The sequence below is a fragment of the Panthera pardus genome, unplaced genomic scaffold, assembly GCF_024362965.1.
Source record: "Panthera pardus isolate Hobbes unplaced genomic scaffold, ASM2436296v1 HiC_scaffold_8, whole genome shotgun sequence".
Lineage (NCBI taxonomy): Eukaryota > Metazoa > Chordata > Mammalia > Carnivora > Felidae > Panthera > Panthera pardus.
In genome coordinates this window covers 128,216,448-128,234,234 of record NW_026527013.1, presented here as the reverse complement: position 1 = coordinate 128,234,234, position 17,787 = coordinate 128,216,448, and the positions used below count along the sequence as shown (strand labels likewise).

Genomic DNA, 17,787 nt, shown 5'->3' with positions numbered 1-17,787 from the left:
GATTTTCTCATTTAAAAAAAAATCCCTATTTAATAAAGACTGTGAATTTGTATTTACCATAATTTGTAAAGGGAGGTGTTAAAGTTGCAACTACAAGTGTGGATGAATCTATTTCGTCTTTTGGTTCTAACAGTTTCATCCATATATTCTGAGACTTTGTTGTTTGCTGCATACTGCATTGATGGATTGATTCTTTCATCATTATGTAATGTCCCTCTTTGATTCTGATAATTTTCTTCACTCTGAAGTTCAGTTTAGAAAATACTAATATAGCCCCTTTTTTATTGTTTTTATTGATATCTGCATGGCATAGCTTTGTCATACTTCTATTTTCAATTGTATCATATCATTGAAGCAAGTTTTTTGTAAGCAGCATATAGGTGGGTCACTTTTTTTTATCAACTGCCATTCTATGTCTTTTGACTGGTATATTAAGACCATTAAGACCATTTAGGATAAGTAATGTTATGTTTATAATTGAGTTTTATTTAATTTTAATTTCAATTTTATTTTATTATTTATTTTCTATTTGTTTCCTTTGATTCTCATTTCTCTTTTTTCTTTTCCCTTATCTACATAGGGGCTACTTCAATTATTTCACAGGATTCCATCTTAATTTATATATAATGTTTTTGAGTGTATCTCTTTGTGTAGTATTTTTGGTAGTTATTTCGGGTATAATAGTATATATATTTAACTTAGTATTTTACTACTTTGAATGAAGTGTGGAAAACTCACTTCCACTTAAATGTTTTAATGTTCCCAACATTCACATAGCATGGTCTTCAGTATCAGATGATATATTAGTTTGCCAGGTCAGCTGTAATAGGTACCACAAACTAGTTGACTTAAATAACAGAAATTTATTTTTCACAAGTTTGAAGGCTGCAAGTCTGAGACAAGGGCCTTGGCAGAGTTGGTTCCATCTGAGGGCTGAGGAAGAATTTATTCCATGTCTTTTTCCTAATTTCTGGTGGTTTGATGGAAATATTTGGCATTTATTGACATTGTAGGCATATCACCCTGACCATGTTCATATCTGTTTCTCCTGTGTCCTCTTTTTGCTAGTTCAATTCCTTCCCACCCCTGCCCCACTGTTTATGGCAGCGTAGAAAAGATTTAGGGAGAAAGAAACATCTGGCCTGGGCCTCTTGTTGTGATTGAGTCCCTGCTGGTTCTGCCTGGCTGCCTCAGTATCTCTCAGTGAAAGGGAAGTCTAAGGCTTCATGAAAATAGGAAATGCTTCTCTTGGCTTCTCATTTTTAGTGGGACTTCTAAATGATCGTGCTTACTAATGATACTGGGCTCTCCTGACACTGTACACAAAACCTGACTGATCAATGGGAGATATGAGCCTACCTGAGCTGGCTTCTGTTGATCAGATAAGGGTCATGAAGTGTCAGGTCTCGGTGGCCTTGCTCTGTTGGGTGATCATATGCAAGACATCCTGTTGCTGTGTTGTTCCTTTAGTCCTGGGATCCCAAACCAACCCACCTTCTTACCACACTGCAGAGTTCCCCCTTGGCTGTCTTTAGCATTTCCAAGGTTTACAGTTGTGATTAGCAGAGAAGAGCAGTGAAAATGAGTAGATACTATCTTTTCTGTACTAGAAGTCTTAAATAAATTTCTAAAATATTTTATATAAAAATATAAATGATTTTTATTTTCATCCAGAATTTTTGTTTCTGGAATGTGCCAGCCCAATTTAACCGAATTTCTTCAAATAGCTTAATAATTAGCACCTGATAGGGGCGCCTGGGTGGCTCGTCTGTTGAGCATCAGACTTCAGCTCAGGTCATGATCTCACAGTTCGTGGGTTCGACCCCCACATCGGGCTCTGTGCTGACAGCTCGGAGCCTGGAGCCTGCTTCAGATTCTGTCTCCCTCTCTCTCTGCCCCTCCCCGACTCACACTCTGTCTCTCGCTCTCAAAGATAAATAAAACATTTAAAAAAATTAAAAAATAATTAGCGCCTGATAATGTATCTTCAGTCCAATAATTTTCCCACCTTGCAGGGATGATAGGTGGGCTTAATTTTGGATAGTTCTATCATTTGTTTTTGCTTCCTTCCTTTTCACTGTTAGATAATCATGTTCAATGGTCAGCAAATAGTCACCATGAATCCAAACCTCCAAGAAAGGACTTCAGGAAGACACTGTTGTTAGGTGGAATCTTTGGTCACATTCATACCCACAGTTACCAGCACCATTAATAGACTTGTTTTTTGAACATGAAAGACAATGGTAAATAAGAAAACACATTTAGCCATCATGTTTTGGCAGAAAGCTTGTCTATTTAATTGCTTACTTGGCATGAAAATTATCCCTGGTTAAAACATATCTAAAGAGGACTCATCCACTTTGCCTTGGTGTGTAGACTACAGTGATTATATTTTTTTTCCTTTGAGGCTACATTATTATATAGTCACTAGGAATACAGGTTTAGTATCAGGTAACGCTACTCCACTCCAAAATTTACCAACTGTCGGCCTTGGAAAATTTGCTGAATTTCTCTTTAGGTTTCACAGCTTTGTTCCTATAGTCTATTAGATAATTCTTAGAAATATCTTAACATGATTCCTGGAACATAGTAAGTACTCAATTTAGCTTTTTATTTTTAAAAATAATATTGTCATTCTCTTCCTAAAACTTATCATTTTAGTAATGACTGTTGTCATGAAATTAGCATAGGGTAGGCGAGAGTGCTGTTAGTTTCTTGGAAGTACCTTTAATCCAAAATTTCCACTTCTGGTTTGTTTAGGAACTTTTGTCTTTTGTTCCTGTCTCCAGACAGGATTAAATGAGGGCCTACACTATTCCTAAAATATTTAATTAATAGTTCAGTTTATTTGTTTCTAATTGATAAAGACTTTATCAGAAATGGTCCATGTTAACCATCATTATATCCACAGTCCAATTATATCACCCTATTAAGTCAAAGTGATTCAAAACTTATTTACTTAGTTTAGTTAGGCTGATTATTACCTTACATATTAAGTAAAACCTATGACTATTTGTTTCTAAGTTTTATCCTCAAGTAAGCACATACATAAATATTGAGATGATTTTTATTGAATGAGAAAATGATAGGTGCTTGAAAAAGCAGGACAATTATTATATTTTTAGAGAACTCATTTGTCCCTTTGGTCAAGTCTACAATGTAAATCATGATACAATTAAACAGACAATTACCAACCACCTATCAAAGCCATCCTCCTATGTGGCATGATAACAATAATTACGGTTCCTACTTCAAGCAGTCTAGTTGATAAGTGCATTCTGAATAGTTGACTAACTAAAATTCTCTGGAAGTAAGTGTTGCATTTTGTGGTTTATTTCTACAAGTGAGTCAGAAGAAGTAAGATGATGTGTGCAGTTTCTCTGAATGTGTAGATGAACATGGCCATTAGTTTATAGTGGAATCCTAAGTACCATCACGTGGGGAAAGCGGAACATGCTGTCTGGCACTTGACAAACTGATTATAAGATAAATGTATGACAACAGAGAGGACTGCTGCAACAAATTTCAATGTTAATCTGTGAATTCTCCTTATTTAAACATTTTGGAGAGTGAGACACTTGGTAACTTTTGATGCTGCAAACTGATAAAGGGCTTAAATGACTTAGGAAGTTTTCTAAGCTCTGTGACCAACAGTTTACCTAACTGCACTCTGAGTATAGCTACATGACATATGAAAAACTAAAAAAAGGAAATAATGGAGCCAAGAAAGTAATATAGAATTGTGTTGAATCTAATTTTTTTGTGTGTTATTTGGATAACTCTATTAAGTTAAAACTTATGACCTTAAAGGGCTATGGGTACACTTTGAATATTCTCCCAGTAGCCATATTTTAGTTTCATAAATGAGCCATCAGGTTACTCAGTAATTTTGAAAAGATAAGTGACAAATGTGAGAAATCAAAAGTATAGGCAAACATGTACAGTTTCAATGCCTTATGGACAATTCATACAATTTCCCAACGTATGCTAAGTGCCTAATACAGGTCCACAGGGACTTGATAATTAGTCATATATTAAGAAGTTGCCTTGATTTTTAATCAGAGTAAATATAAGTGTATGCTTAGAAATAACAGATGCATAGGTATATATTTTTTTAATCTCCCTTTTTTATCCATGATAAATCATCTCTAGAATTATTTCTACAATATTGTTGACTCTTGAACAACGCAAGGGTTAGGAGTGCTGGCCCCCATGCAGCCAAAAATCCATGTATAATTTCTGACTCCCCCAAAACTTAACTACTAGTAGCCTACTACTGACCAGAAGCCTTACCAATTACATAAACAGTCAATTAGGGGCACCTGGGTGGCTCAGTCAAACATAAACAGTCAATTAACACATAAATTGTATGTTATATGAACTACATATTGCATTCTTACAATAAAGTAAGCTAGAGAAGAGAAAATCTGAGAAAATCATACGAGAAAATACATTTACAATACTGTACTATATTTATTCATCCACATGAGTGGGAACCACGCAGTTCAAACCTGCATCGTTCAAGGGTCAACTGTATTTACTTCCATTGAAGCAGACTATCCTCTAATTCTTATGCTATCAAAAGTTACAACCTAATCAAAAGCTTTTTCTCTGAGTCCATCATTATCAAGCATAAAAATGATCACTGAGGTTTTAGATCAGTGAGTAGAGACTCTTTGCTTGTGCCAAATTTTAGATGACTAATTCAGTTTTATCTGCACTTCCCCATGAGTCTAGGGCATGTCTGGGAATACCAAGACAAAGCCAAAATTGGTGTCAGAGTTCTAGCATGCAAATACAGAAGTCTCGGTAGGGCAATTACCCAACTATATATCTAAACCCAGTAAAGACATAGGATTGGTGGGAAATCATGCTTTGCAAAAAGTATCAAAAAATGGTAAAAGAAAAAAAGCCATATCTCTCTTTTAGCCAAAAGATGAGGGTAGGGAGGGCCCCAAACAGAAGTAGAAATTAGAGGTCAAAAGTTAAGCAAATACTGGAATGGAGCAAAGCAGGAATGAGGGAAGAATGACCAACAATATTTTCTTATAAGGCTAAGTCATCCAGAACTACCTGTTAAAGGAGGCTGGTACTGACTTGTTTTATATAGATTAGCACATCTGTCAAAGGCACATATCAAGGGAATTACTACTAAGACAACCAAACATTATGTACATTATGTACAAATATGTCAATACATATACTCTAACAAAGTTTGAGATCAAGTTCAGTCTGGCAAGACTAATAACAACAAAATGCCTTAATGGGAGTTTGGTTGTCTCAGTTTTAGTACAATTCTCAGGATAACAGTTCCAACTACTTACACTACAAAAGGTGAAGGTGAAGTCTGGTTATAAAGTGGTTTTAGATTTTTTTGTTCAAGAACACTGCCTGGAGGAGAAAGACCAGAAAAGAAAGAATTTAGAATTATACATTATACAGAGGGATTAAGAATAAATATATTTGCACACATCAAAGAAGGTTCAGTGTGGAGATCTCCAATGATTGGGTAGAGGGCTTGTCTTCAGAGCATCCAGGCAAGGGGCTCTCTAAGAGAAAAAGTCAGCTTAAACATTTGCCAAGCCAGAAGAGTACATCTAGTAGACCGCCATGAGATTACAGCCTCTGCTTTGAAGGAGCCAGAGAAAGAAAAGAGAGGAATGGAAACTTAAGGTAGGGGTAGAAGAAGGCTAGTATGACACATCCCTTTCCCACTGCTGGCAACTAGCTAGAAACATGGCTGAGCTGGACAGATAAAGTTTTGTAGTGGTTGCTCTAAGTGTTACAATACGCATCTTAACTAGTAACAATCTATTTCAGACAAAATGCAGTAACTTTTCTCTAATGTAAGTATTTTTCCTCCTTCCTTAGTACTATTATTGTTTTATGTATAATATATGTACATATGTACACACATATGTATGTATATATATGTATGTTTATGTATATGTATAAAATCCGTTTTTCTGTTATACAACTGGATAATCCTTATTGATCTTTATTGAGTCTTCTAACCATGTTAAGTTCTACTTTGAGCCCATTTAATGATTTCTTTATACTTTCATTAAGTTTTATTTTAATAAAAAAAAAACTTTATTTGCTAGAATAGTTTTAGGATCACAGAAAACTGAGCAGAAAGTACAGAGGGTTCCCACATAACACCAGCTCCCACACATGTACAACCTTCCCCATACTCTGGCACCAGAGCAGTACATGTGTTACAAATGATGACTCTACAATGCCCCAGCATAATCATTAAAAATCTATAGTTTACATTGGGATTCATCTTGGTGTTAAATAATCCTAGTTTACAAATGTTGATGACATGTATCTATCATTGTAGTATCATATATAATAGTTTCACTGCCCTAAAAATGATCTGTGCACTGCTTATTCATTTCTCCTAACATCCACTGACCTTTTTACTGTCTCCAAAGTTTTGCCTTTTTCAGAATGTCATTAAGTTGGATCATACTGTATCTAGCCTTTTCAGATTGACTTCTTTCATTTAACAGTATGCATTTAAGGTCGCTTTATGTCTTTTCACAGCTTGATAGCTCATTTCTTCCTTGTGCTAAACAATACTCCATTGTATGAATGTACCACAGTTCATTTACCTATACTCCTACTGACAGATATCTTGGTTACTTCTAAGTTTTGGCAATTGTGAATAAAGCTGCTATAAACATCCATATGCTTATGTGTGGACATAAGTTTTCAATTCATTTGGGTAAATACCAAGAAGAATGATTGCTGGATCATATGGTAGTAGTATGTTTAATTTTTCAAGAAACTATCAAACTGCCTTCCCAATGGCTGTACCATTTTGCATTCCCACCAGCAATGAATGAGAGTTCCTGTTGCTCCACATCCTTGTCATCTGGTGAAATTTTAATTTTGGTTATTATATTTCCAACTCTAAATCTCCCATTTGATTCCCTTTTATAGTTTGTATTTATTAAGATTATTATTTTGGGGCACCTGGGTGGCTCAGTGGGTTGAGTATCCGACTCTTAGTTTTAGCTTAGGTCATGATTTCACAGTTTCGAGTTCAAGCTCCACATCGGGCTCTGTGCTGACAGCACAGAACCTCCTAGGATTCTGTCTCCCTCTCTCTCTGCCCCTCCCCTCATTGTGTGCACGCTCTCTCTCTCTCTAAAAAATAAACAAACATTAAAAAAAGATTCTTGTTTTTGAGACACTGTTCTTATATTGTCCTAGAATTCTTAAAACCTTTTTCATAATAGCTACACTGGACTATGTGTCTGCTAAACTAACATCTGGGCCTACTGAGAATCCGTTTCTATTGCCTGCTTTTTTTTTTTTTTCTTCTAAGTATGGGTCTCAGTTTCCTTTTTCTTCCCATGTTTCTACATTTTGTACTGAAAAATGAAAAATCTAGAGAATATGTTTTAGCAATTCTTGTTTCTTCTGAAGGTTTTAACTTGTCCGACTTAAAATTATATCTTCCTCATGGTGTGCAATCACTGAGGTATCGTTCGTGTTTTATCATTTTTACTTTGTTTGGTTTTCTAGTGGTTGCTCTTGTGTCCACATAGAGAAGTTATCAGCCAATTATTTGAAATGATCTTGTCAAAAATTTTGAGCCTATAATGCCTTGACCCCTATGTCACTGGATTTGTGTGTGGGTTTGTGAGCACACTTGAAGTTCCAATATCCACTTTAATGTTCACTTTCTGTGGGCCTGTCACTGATATGCTCTGTACACGTACATTAATTCTTAGTCAGCTATAGATATGTGGAGAATTTATCTATCTTTTGTGTGGCTCTCTCCCATATTGAATTCCTCCCCCGACAAGTTTCTGGTTGTTGTCCCACTCCCATAACCAGTTCCATAAAATCAGTACAGCACAACAGTGGATTTCTCCTATTTGTTTTCTACTGAGTTTGCCACTTTCACCAGAAAACCACTAGCATGGTGTTTCACCCTCTGCACCAAATCAAATCTATTAACTCTGGTAGCAAAACTGCTGAATCTAATGGCCAGCCCTGTCCTGGGAACAATACAGACAGGGAAGGAATGGAAGGAAGTCTAGGCAAAAAGACTGCAGTGTCCTGCTATTCATAGTAGCTTTTCATGATAAAAGATTATAATTTTTTTTTTGCTTTTTTTGCTTTTAGATAATTTTCAGAGGGCTGAAATTGTTGTTTCTAACCATTTTGCCCAGATTGATACTTTTGGGGGGGAGGACAGGGGACAGGATACTCTAATCTTTTCAGGCAGGTGTAGCAGAAAGTCTCATAGTTTTGCAAGGTTTACTTAACATTAGAAAATCAATTATTTTTCTACATTAACAGTCTCCAGTAAAAACAATAAATATGACTATGTAGACAAATGAAAATTTACCAGATAAAATTTAATATATGTTCATTAATTTAAAATCTTAATACTATAATGAACCAGGAACTTCCTGAAATTATACCAATTGATTGTGAAAAAATGACAGTAGCAAAAATTATACCTATTTTGAAACACTGAGAACATTCATTATAAAGGCAAGAAAAAATGGTGCTAGCTATCACCATTTCTATTCAACATTTCTCTAAATGCTAACCAATGAACCAACAACAACAAAAAAAAGTAAGTTAAATAAGGAATAAAACTGTCATTACTTAAAAACGGCTTGATAGTATGTGAAGAAAACCTTAAGAATTTACAGGTATATAAGAATTGATAGCTGAATTCAGAAATGTCAAAAAATTAGATGCTCAGATAAAAATACAGAGAAAAATAATCATTAAATTTACACAAAAATGCTACAAAAATATTCAGTCATAAATAGAGAAGGAACATCTCGTAGCACATTTTATGAGTTCAACATTTCACATATACTACAGACCACATAGACCAATTTTGTGTCTGTGAATAGAACTACAAATTGTTTAACAAAATATTAGCAAAATAATTCCAGGTACGCATAAGAAAGATTGCAGCTTGACAGAGTGGGGTTTATCTTGAGAATACAAAGATGGTTTCTATTTAAAAGACAATCAATATGCTTCACAATACTAACAGAAAATGGGAAAAAAAATCCAATGGTCATTTCAAAAACTACAGAAAAACATTTGATAAAATTTAACACCCTTTTAAGATAAAAGCTGATAAAGGTAACCTGCAAAAATCCTACAGGTAGCCTCACTTTTAAAAATGGCAAAATATTGAATGCTTGACCTCTTAACTGACAATGAGGTAAGGATGCTTGTTCTCCCCACTCCCATTCACTATCATATGGGGGAGGGGGGAGGGAGGAGAACACAGTTCTCACAATGTGGAAAAAAAAAAAGAAAGAAAGAAAAGCCATACACCTGGAGAATGAAGACATAAAACAGCTTCCGTTTTCAGCAGACATGAATGTACACATAGGAAATCCAAAGCAATCTACAAAAAAAATTACAACATCTAATAAGTGAATTTAGCAAGTTAATGAAGACGTTAAATTATGAAAAGTATTATATGTGTGCATACACTAGAAACAAACCATTTTAAAATAAAGCATTTATAAAAGTGTTGAAAACATAAAATACTTAGGAATAAATTTGAAGACAAACAAGAGGTCTGCTCTCTAACCACAGGACACTGCTTACAGAAATTAAAGTACACGTACATAATGTGTATAGATCAGCAGGCATAATATTGTTAAGATGTCAGTTTTCTCCAAATAGATTTCTAGATTCAATACAATAAAAGTAAAAATTCTAACATGCTATTTTGGAGAAGCTGATTCTAAGTGTATACAAAATTTCAAACAGAATAGTTAAGGTCATTGAAACAATAGCAAAAACAAAATCATAGTGCCTACACTACTTGATTTCAAGAAATAACTCGTAGTATTCAAAATTGTAAAAACATAGGAATTTATATCAATGAAATCGAATAAGTGAGTTCAGGAAAGGATCCATGCATATGCAGATATTTGTATGAAAAAAAAAAAAAAGACCATCTATCTTTACCTCACTTGTAATTTAAGATAATATATTCTTTGTTGTAGAGATTTTTCCTGTATATTTTAAGATGTTCGCCTGGCCTCTGCCAAAGTAGATGCCTATAACATCCTCTCCCCAGGTATAACCACCCCAAAAGTCTCCAGATAGTGCCAAATGTCTCCAGGGAGTAAAATCATCCTCACTGAGAACCACTGCCTTACAAAGAAACTAATTTGAAATGGATTTATATGTAAACATAAAATCCAAAACATAAAATTTTAGAGAAACATTTAGGAGAATACCTTCATGATGGAATAAACAAAGACTCTTTACACAGAAACCACAGAGTACAAACAATAAACGAGAATTAACTGAATTTTATCAACATTAGAAACTTTTACTCTTCACATTTTTAACATTTCACTGACTATTCAACAAATACCACATGGCAAAGAAAAAACTAAAAAAACTAATTATCTCAGCAAATTTTGTCCATTATTGTCTGTAAATTTACATATATATTACATAGTTATATTTGTATACATGTATATAATCACACACACACATATATGAGGAGCCAAGTATAGCTTTATCTTTGACAGGAGTAAATTTATAGAACTTAAACTATCAGATATCAAGGCCTATTAATTAAAACAAATTGGTATTGGCACAAGAACAGACCAAAGGAACAGTGGAAGAGAATAAAACCTACACACATATAGTAACATTATGACAAGTAAATGATATGAATATGAAGATTCAAGAAGCTAAGTAAATCCTAAATGAGATAAATGTCTAGGTAATGATAACACAAATTGAAACAAAGCTTAAAGGTTATATTAATATTAGATTAACTAGACTTCAAAGAAAAAATAAAGGAATATTACTAAGATAAAGAGGGAAATTACATAATGACAAAAAAACTAAAATTCCCCCAGAAGATACAACAATGTAAATTTTTAGGTACGTAAAAACAGAGTATCAAAATCATAATGTAAAAACTGGTAGAACTAATAGAAGAAAAACACTAACCCATAATTACTGCTAAATATTTCAACTCTTCTTTCAAAGTAATCAATAGTACATTATAAATGAAATAAGCAACAATATTGAAGACCTGAACAACACTATTAATCAATTTGCCCTAACTGACATTTATGGAACATTCAAGTGCACATAAACATTCAAAATACATCATTTTCTGGGAAAAAAACAAACCCAGTATATTTTTTAAGAATGAAATTATACAAAGTATGATCTGTGAATACACTGCAATTAAACTAAAATTTGTTAACAGAAAGAACTAGAAAACCTCAAATATTTGAAATCTAGTAACACATACATAAATAACCCAGTGGTCAAAGAAGCTGTTGTTGGGGAAATTTTTCAAAAAAATATGGAAAGAAAAAGAAAACACAACATTGCAAAACTGTTTGGCCAGCTAAAGCAGTATGTAGAAGATTACAGCATTAAATTCCAATTTCAGAAAAGAAACTACACAAATCAAATCAATTAAATAAGCTTCTATTTAGAAAATTACAAAAAGAAGAAAGAATTCCATCTTGAGCATATAAAAGGGAAAAAAATTAAGTGCAGAAATTAATAAAACTGAAAAGAGCAAAAGCTGTGTATAAAAATCAATGAAACAACAACTGGTTCCTTGAAAAGATCCATGACTTCATAAACCTCTAACCTGACTGACCAAGGAAAAAAGATAACAAGAAACAGATTCATTACTAATATCAAGAAAGAAAAATGGGAGATCAGGACATTAAAAGGATACTAAGTAAATACTATATATCAGTTGATACCAGTAAATTCAACCTCAGTGCATTTTTTCACTTTTTATACCTTATGCAAAAATTAACTCAAAACGGATCATAGATCTTGTATATGTATATTGATAGAACTTGTAGAAGAAAACATAGAAGGATATATTGGATCTTGGCTTAGGCAAAGTTTTCATAGATACTATATACATGTATGTATGATCCCTAAAAGAAAAAAAAAATGATATATGAGTCTTCAACAAAATAAAGATGTCTGCTTTTTGAAAGATACTTTAAGAGGATTAAAAACAAGCTACGGATTAGGAGAAAGTATTTGTAAAATACATGCCTAGGAAAGAACTTGTATCCAGAATACACGAGGAACTCTCCAAATTCTGTAATAAGAACAAAAAAAGCCAATTTTTACAAATGGCAAAAGATATGCACACACTTCACCCCCCCAAAAAAAAAAGATACATGGATGGTAAACAAGTATATGAAAAGATGTTCAACATCATTAATCATTAGGGAAATGAAAATTAAAATCAGGCATGTCACCACTCACTTATTACAATAGCTAAACACACACTCACAAAACAACAAAGACCATTCCAAGTGCTAGAAAGGATATGCAGTGACTGAAGCACTCATACATTGATGGTAGCAATGTAAACTGGAGTAGTCACTCTAGAAAACCGTTCAACAGCTCCTTATAAAGTTAAACATGTACTTAATGTATAACCCAGCAATCCCACTGCTGAGTATGCGTTCCACAGAAAACTTATGTTCATACAAAAGCCTGTACACAGAAATTGTAACAGCTTTATTCATAACTGCCAACAAACTGCATATGAGCCAAATATCTTTCACCGTAAGAGAAAGGAATGTAAGTTTAGTTACCTTAAATTAAGATTTTTTTCTTCATCAAGAGACATCATGTAAAGAAAGTGAAAAGACAAGTTTAAAATTCTTTAATATATAAAACTGTGTTCCAGTCAATTAATCAAATAAACATATATTAAACCCACAGTGAGACAATACAAAAAATTTCACATCCACTAAATTCAGTTAGTAATAACTGAAAAATTAGGTATTACCAATTTCTGGCAGGAAATTGAAACAACAGCAACTTCCTGTGCAGGTTCAAGTGTATATAGATAAAACATTTGAGAAATAATTTTGGGAATTCATAACAAAGCTGAGTATGTGTGTGTTCTGTAGGCCAGCAATTCTGCTACTAGACATACACATTAAAGAAAATCCTGCACTGTGCATCATCATGTGACATATCAGAATGTTTGTAAGCAACATCATTTTTTTTTTAATGTTTATTTTTGAGAGAGAGAGACAGAGTGTGAAACAGGAGAGGAGCAGAGAGATAGGGAGACAAAAGCAGAAGCACACTGCACGCTCTGAGCTGTCAGCATAGAGTCCGACATGGGGCTCAAACTCACAAACCACAAGATCAGGACCTGAGCCAAAGTCGGATGCTTAACTGACTGAGCCAACCAAGTGCCCCAACAACATCATTCATTTAATAGCAGAACAAACAAAGAAATGGGGGATGACTCAAATATCCATTATGAATATAAGTGATAAATAAGTTATTGTGTATTCTTGCCATGGTATATTAAACAAGAGTGAAATTGAATTAACCACAGCTATATGTATTTATATATGTGGGTCTGAGAAATGTAATATAGAGGAGTGCCATGGGTAGTGACTCAGTTGGTTAAGTGTCCAACTCTTGACTTTGGTTCAGGTCAGGATCTCACAGTTTGTGAGTTCGAGCCCTGCTTGAGGCTCTGAGTTACAGCAGGAAGAAGGATGCTTGGGATTCTCTCTCCTCTCTCTGTCCCTCCCCTGCTCATGTTCTCTCTCGCTCAAAATAAACAAACAAAACATAATATCTAAAGGAAAAATAAAGCCAGTGAAGAGTATATAGTTGTATGACTTCATTTCTATACATTAGCATAGACAAAGTGAATAATTTCCTCTTTGGGAGACGTAGACAGGTGTTGATTACAACCCAAAGCAAAAGAATGATTTACACATTCAGTAGAATGGTTACCTCTGGGTAAGCTTCCGAATAAGGTTAATATTCTATACCTCTGCATGGGTTATAAATATACAGATGGTCATTTCATTATTATGTTTATATTCCCTGTGTAAGTGTTTATCCTTTCTTTGCATGTGTTTTTTCTTTCATTTTTTTTCTCTGTCTCTCTCTTCTCCTCTCCATTCTCCCTCTGCTCTTTTTTAAAGATAAGGGATCTATCCTGTCCTTCAGGTTTCTGGCTAGAGAGACTTGATGGATGTGAGTCTTCATTTCCTAAAGAGTTAAAGAACACCTGAAAAAGAGCAGATTGGTGGGGAATATAACTATCTCAGATAAAGCCAAATGAATTTGAGCAGCTTGTGTAACATCTAGGTAGAAATGATATCCAGGGAAGTTGTATGGAATATCTGAAAATAAAGACAAGACTAGGCACTATTAGCAAAATGTGTTATTTAAAATTCAGGCCAGTATTTTTCAGGAAAAGCAGAAGAGTCATGATGGAGAATGAAGCTCTGTGGAATACTAACATTTGGAGGGTAGATATAAGAAAAGAAACTGATAAAATAGACTGGGTATATATTTGTCATCAAAGAAATAGTGTCAATAGAAATCAACCAAGGAAATAAGTTTTTAACCATGAAGGGACTATCAAAAATGCCAAGTGATACCAGGACTTATAAACTAAGAACAGATATAGGATTATGGAGTTGTGTAATCGGCAACTCAAACAAGCTACATTTTCTCAGCTTCGTTTTTCCAGTCTCAGTCCGGAAGATGAGGGTGTGGAGGAGGGAATGGAATATTAACAGTTACTGACTCATTCAACAAATATTTATTAAACAATAATTATTAAAATACATACTAAGATCCAGGTAATTAAAAACTCTCTTCATCATTTATTTCTTTTCTAATAAAGTGTCAAAAATAGGTGAAGGGTAAGAAGGCAGAAAATTATGGAGTAATATTTACCCAGGGTGCTCAGACAAAGCCTCCCAGAGAAGGTGCCATCTACAGAGACCTCAACAACATGAGTCCTAAGAATATCTAGGGAAAGAACATTCCAGGAAATTAAATAGCAAGTTCAAAGTTCCTGGGATGGGAGTTCATTAGATTGGCTTGGCACATTAAAGGTATCAAGAGAAGGTCAGCATTGCTGACCTGCAGTGAGCCTCAGGGAGAGGTAGGAGATCATGTCAGGTAAGAAGCAGAGTGGGAAGCCAGAGAAGGTAGTGTGGCATCTGGATTTGAACCGAGCCAGTTAGGCTCTAAAGAACCCATACATACGGTCTACTTGGTACTCTCTCTCTGCTTAGAAAAGGGTGTCTACATTCTGCAAAACATTGATAGAAACTGGGACCCTCTGTACTCTCAGCAGAGTCTATATTTATAGGTCAAAAGAGCTCCCAGTCTGGTCCTGAAAGATATGTCAGTTCATGACAGAATTTAACTTCTGGGCATAGATTCCTGTAGACCATCAGCCTGGTCTTCCTTAGAAGCCAGTTAAGAATTTCTGACTCTTAAATACAGAGAACAAACTGAGGGTTGGTGGAGGGGTGTTGGATGCGGGGGGTGCTAAATGGATGATGGGCATTAAGGAGGGTACTTGTTGGGATGACTACTGGGTATTATATGTAAGTGATGATTCTACTCCTGAAATCATTATTACACTCTATGTTAACTAACTTGGATTTAAATAAAATTTAAAAATTTTTTAAAAAGTATTTTTGAATAAGCAAAACAGCATATTCTTTAGATAAGATTATAGAAATATATAATTTGCTATTTCTGCTAATAATATTGCTATTACTACTATTACAAATAAGAGAAATAATAACAATCTCATTGGTTTCTTATGAAAGAAACAGCTATTAATTCTCTACAACAAAGGCACATATACCTTCATAAATTCGCCCACATGTTATGAGGTAATATGCTAGGAAATATGGACTAATTGGTGTTGCATATTCATTAGGTATAAGAATTCAGCCCCCCAGGGCTAGTCCTCACCAAGACCTGACCCCAATATCCCTTAGGCAAGTTAACAATGTAATATTAATCTAATACTAAGTTCAAAAGACTCTAAGGCTAAAAAAAATAAATAAATAAAAAAATTTAAAAAAAAAGGATTCTAAGGCTAAGATTAACAAAAGGTTTTATTTCAATTTTGTAAGGTAGACACACACACACACACACAAATTAAATCTTTATTAAAAAAAAGCAAAAAACTTGGAAAGGCTCTCAAAAATGTTTTATTATCAACTAAAACCTACTATTTGTGTTCACTATTTTCAGTTGTCAGTCAGTTGTGCTCTTTTCTCCTGATTTCCAGTGGACATCAAATGAAAATGACTACTAGATAATAACCAAGCCCCATGTGTGAAAATAAAGCCCACCACCAGCTATTCTGGTTTTATTAGCACTTGCATTATCTGCTATATAAAGAACAAAGGGTTTACTTTCACTCATTATGCATATAGCTACAGGTACTTTCCATATTTCTTTCTTTCCACTCCTTAAACTTTAATGATTCAAATTTATACCAAACTTCCAGTTTCTCTCTCACTACAATATTTTATCAAAAAGTTAGTGCCAAAGAGGTCAAATGCATTTTCCCCACACACTTTTATCCTTCCTTTAGGATTTCTATGTCATTTTCATTATATATTCATGGCAAACTGAGGCACAGAGATTTAAGTTTTATTTCTCAAGGACAAATCAGAGGTATAATTCTGTCCTTGCAGCTTTTAAAAAGCATGAGAAAAATGCCCCCCATTTCCTCCAAATCAGTTTCTCTTGCCTGCATACACTGTAACAAACAAAAATGAAAAACTCTGATGTTTTCGGTCTCATGTTATTGATAGCACAGAGTCATTGTGTTAACTAGGAAACAAAGGGTCAGCTGGATGTCTAAGACCTACCATAAGGGCTAACAGCTTAGACCATCACACTTTCTTTAAAAGTACCAGATTGGCAATTATTTTGTTCAAGTATTCGCCATATTTTTTTTAATTTTTTTTTTAACGTTTATTTATTTTTGAGAGAGAGAGAGAGAGAGAGAGAGAGACAGAGAGAGAGAGAAAGAGAGCATGAACGGGGGAGTGGCAGAGAGAGAGGGAGACACAGAATCAGAAGCAGGCTCCAGGCTCCAAGCCATCAGCCCAGAGCCCGACGCGGGGCTCGAACTCACAGACCACGACATTGTGACCTGAGTCAAAGTCGGATGCTTAACCTACCACCCAGGTGCCCAGTATTTGCCATATTAATGACAGAATTTAAATAAACAGGTAGGCAGACAGGTAGCAGATAATCTACTTCACAACTGTCTTCCAACGAATTTATTACATTAGAGAACTATCTCATAAAAAAGGAGACTTATGGGAGGAGCCAAGATGGTGGAACAGCATGGAAGTTTTTTGTGTGGCTCATGTCCATGAAATACAGCCAGACCAACACTAAACCATGCTACACACCTAGAAAACTGACTGGAGGATTCACACAATAATCTGCACAACCTGAACCACAGAATTCAGTAGGTACGTGGCACAGAGAGGTGAATATGGGGAGCGAGAAGCCACAAAAGGTAGGGAACCACTTTTGTGGGCAAAGAGAAGACAGAGACTGGGGCGGGGGGGGGGGGGGGAAGAATATGAAAAAAGCACCCTTTCCCAAAAGCAGCTGGAGAGAAAGTGGACAATTGGAAACAGCCACAGGGACTAAACTAAAAAGGGAGAAAGGAGAAAGGAGAGGGTTTAAATTCCATTAAGACTGTAAACAAGGGGAGTGCAAAGGCTGTAACTCTGTAGCTCGATAGCTGGTGGTACTCTGGTGGGAAGGGCAAATCCCCAGGTACAGAGTGGGGTCTGGGAGGTTCTCGGGCCACACGAGGAAAAGTGGTTCCACTGCTGGAAGGACATTTGGTAGAGACTGTTGAAGCCACCTGGTCCCAGCAGACCCCAGAAAACGGCCACATTTGCTGGTGCTGGAACAAGGTCGTTAAGAGTGAAGCCTGGTGCC

General features: G+C 35.0%; 1 long non-coding RNA gene across 1 annotated transcript in view; it reads right to left on the bottom strand.

Annotated features, from left to right (window-relative positions):
- The window catches only part of LOC128775591 (uncharacterized), a 273,094-nt gene that overhangs the window by 195,844 nt on the left and 59,463 nt on the right, over window positions 1-17,787 (bottom strand). Inside the window, exon 3 of the long non-coding RNA XR_008420416.1 lies at window positions 5,325-5,391. This is a non-coding gene — a long non-coding RNA (uncharacterized LOC128775591). The remainder of the gene's footprint in view (window positions 1-5,324; window positions 5,392-17,787) is intronic.